The sequence below is a fragment of the Elephantulus edwardii genome, unplaced genomic scaffold (genome assembly GCF_000299155.1).
Source record: "Elephantulus edwardii isolate Elephantulus edwardi_28Jun2011 unplaced genomic scaffold, EleEdw1.0 scaffold00163, whole genome shotgun sequence".
Classification (NCBI taxonomy): Eukaryota; Metazoa; Chordata; class Mammalia; order Macroscelidea; family Macroscelididae; genus Elephantulus; species Elephantulus edwardii.
The window spans coordinates 35,206-38,794 of record NW_006399913.1 but is presented as its reverse complement, the minus strand read 5'-3'; the positions used below and the strand labels follow the sequence as shown (position 1 = coordinate 38,794).

The window sequence follows — 3,589 nt, the reverse complement described above, 5'->3', positions numbered from 1 at the left end:
GGTTAGCTATGAGTCAGTTCGACTCCATGATATGTTACAGCATAAGAAACAACTGAGGGGAAAAAAATGCCTCAGTCATATATTCTATCCCTCATTGCAATCTTTGCAGGTACATTTTGTAGAACATTCTTAAATTTAGCCTTAAGATTAAAGAGAGAGAAAAAAGTCTGAAGATCTTGTTCTTAGAAATCAGGAGCTTTTTAAGCAGATGATTTAGTTTACTGGGTTGAAAGAGCATGGAATGTGATTGATGGTGGCAGTGATTGAGAGTGAGGTGAAGAGTCCAGAGTTGTACTAGCCAAAAATCCAACTTTGGTATGATGAGACATTCACACAATTTCCCTACCTATGTACTGGATTGACATGAGAAAAGGAAGTTGTGTTCACAGGTTTATGATGCTATTATTGGAGCACCAATAAAGTACGATTATAGTCACCCTATCACCAGCCCACCTGTTCTCTCTCAGAGGAGAAGATTGTCCATCCTTCTCCCTTGAAGCACCTGGTGGATTTGAATCTTGTGCCTTTGGGATTGCAGTGCATCTTCTTGACACTAGGCCACAGAGCGTCCCAGGTCCAAAGCATTGCTGTTGTTGTTGTTATGTGCCGTCGAGTCATTTGCAACTCATAGCGACCCTATGTACAACAGCCCTAAACCCTGCTCTATCCTGTGGGAAAAAAAAAGTCCAAAGCATAGTTATGTAAAAAATCTGCAATGCATATTTTCGATAAATAGCTAGATGTCATTCTTTACTCAAGTAACAGGCTTCAACAAATAGGAAAAAATAAAAGTCTAAAAAGAGAAGACTGATTATTTGAGTATGATAATGATTCTATCAGAACTTCTGTTTTTTCATTATGTTATTTAATCTGGAGATCCAAAGGTGAAGGTAAAGTAGGAATACATTTTTTTTTTCTGTCTTCAAAATATTTTATTACAAAACACAGTACAGGGTTCAAAGGATGTTTTCCAACCCTCTCAAACACATACATTGATGAATGAAGCACTGACACCACTTCAAACCCTGAAAGTTGTGGAGGCAACCTGTCCTGGACAGTGGAATGGAGACGGTAAGCAGCCAGGGGTGGCAGAGCAAGCACACTGCTCCCTCTAGGGGTGAAGTCCATGGCCGAGGCTGAAGGCCCAGGAGTCGAGACCAGAAGCCACATGGAGAGAGCAGCGCAGGCTGCCCGCCTGAAAGCACAGGTCATTACTTCTTATTCCGGGGCTTCAGCTCCTCAGCGGCATTCCGCAGGAAAATGTAATTCTTCTTCTGGGGGTTGTAGAATTCATGTCCCTTGGACCAGTCGTAGCTGGATGCGTAGGCAAATATGTTTCCGTTGTGATTGAAGCAGCAGGCTGAGATGGGCTGGTCTAATTGTTCTGACGTCTTTAGTTTTGTTCTGGCATCTTTGTCCCAAAAGATGAACCTGCCATCAGACCCCACTCTAGCCAAAGTGCCGTGGACAGGGTGGAATGCGATGCCATTGACCGCATAGATATCCTGAGGTGCTGAAGTATTGGTTCCATTGGATCGGTGACATTTGAAGGTAAAGTTATCTTTGGCAAGATTTGGGGGGTTGATGTAGTGGATAGCAACTCTGCCCTCGATACTTCCCAGGGCAAAGCCAGTTGGCTTGTTCTGTTTGTCTTTGAAAATAGCCACACATCGATGCTGGTGCTTCAGTGGCGACTCTATCCTCCGGAACTCAGACGGCTGGTTCTCCAGCTGGTAGACGATCAGCCCCCTCTCCGCTGTGGCCACCACAGCCATGGGGTAAATCATGTCCGCACAGTAACATCTTTCTGGGAGCTGCAAAACCATCATAGGATTTGATGACCGCGTGTCCCAAAACTTGAGTGTCTTGTCCCAGCTCCCAGTCATCACGCAGCTGTAATTTGGTGCTTTGATGCAATGTATGGTTTTAACCGGAGCATCATGCCATGCGATCTGTATTGCCTGGTTGCTGTTGAGGTCCCACATTTTGGCGGTTTTGTCACAAGATGCTGTAAATACTTTGCTCCCATCATCGCTCCAGCAGACATCAAGAACCGGCCCTGTGTGCATCTGCTGAGCTTTCGGGATTGTCTGTCCACTGTCTTGAACCTCCCAACAGCGAACATCATTAGCCCAAGATCCTGCAATAAGAAAGTTGCCCGGCAACGTGGGTGGGCTAAAAGACAGGCAGCCAATGCTGTCATCAGGAGAAGATGTGACTTCAATGTCCTTCATAGGGTTGTGATTGTCTGTGGTTGTGCTGTCAAACATGCTGGTCCCACCAGTTACAAAGCCCGATGTTGTTCCAAAGAGACTCATTTTGGTCCTGAGAGGCTCGCCGCGGTGGGCAGCCGGCAGCGGGGGGGGGGGGCTGGCTGGACTGGCTGGGTAGCCGGAGACCCGAGACCCGCTCTACAGAGACGGCGAGGGGAACGGACCAACGGACCACCAGCCTGAGTGACAGAGGCTTTGAGCTCCTCACGCCCGGGGCCAGAAACGGCCACACTACCCCGAGGACATCGCACATGTGCCACGAGCCACTTCCAGTACCGTCAGGAAGATGGGGCGGGGACAGGCCCCTCCCCCAGGAATACATTTTTAAGTATTTTTAAGAAAGTCAGAAGCAGGGAAAGGGAAAGTTTTGAGTGAAAATTTTAAAAAAAAAGTTCTGGTCATGGTGCTTCTTGAAATTATCTCTGATCTTTGGCAAATCACATATATATATAAGAGAAATATATTCAATAATATGAAATCCAACCTTTCTTCTAGAATTTTATAAGTCACAAAAATAATAGCAATATGAGATAATTTCCTTTTTTACACTATTAAGCAACATTTTGAAGAACTGTCTATTGTTCATATACCCTTAAAATTTGTTATTAATTTGCTTATATAAGCCAAAATCAACATTTTTTAGAAGAATCAACATATAAATAAGTAGCCATTATGTAAGTTTTACCACTACATAAATATGCATAAAATTTACACTTAATATTACTATTTCTTAATAAAAACACAAAATGATCAAATTGGATTTTCCTGTGGGCTTGTAATATTGCAGTTCCATGAAAGAAACGAGATTTCTAAAATAAGGAAGCCCAGTTAAAACTTGGTGGTGGTAATTTAAGAATGCACATGTATATGAAAAATTCAGAAGGAAGAACCTTCAATTATCTGCTTTGATGGAGAGATGTATTGGTAAAGAAAATCTTAAAAGCAATGATGTTTTTCCTAACTTTGGGATGAATTTATGAAATTTTGTTCAAATTTGGCATGTCTAATATTTTAAGGATTACCATAAAAGGGCCCATTATTTAGCATGTATCTCATTCAGATGTGCCTTTTGTTTTTGGAGACTTAGGTGTCTTTGACTAATGAATTGCCTATTGTTTTGGAAAAACAAAATCAAAACACCATGTATGCACAGTTTTGTTTATATTGTATATTTAAAGATAATGCTAATAATCTATATAAATTTAAGTGACTTGAGGCTTATGGATGGTGAAGAGATTGAGATTGTACACAGCTTTAGTTTGCTTGGCTCCATAGTCAACAGTCTTGGCACCAGCAGCCAGGAAATTAAAAGGCGC

The 3,589-nt window shown here is 42.5% G+C and overlaps 1 pseudogene; it reads right to left on the bottom strand.

Moving 5' to 3' along the window:
* Window positions 1–1,211: 1,211 nt before the first annotated feature.
* LOC102873959 lies at window positions 1,212–2,318 on the bottom strand (annotated as a pseudogene).
* Window positions 2,319–3,589: the final 1,271 nt, after the last annotated feature.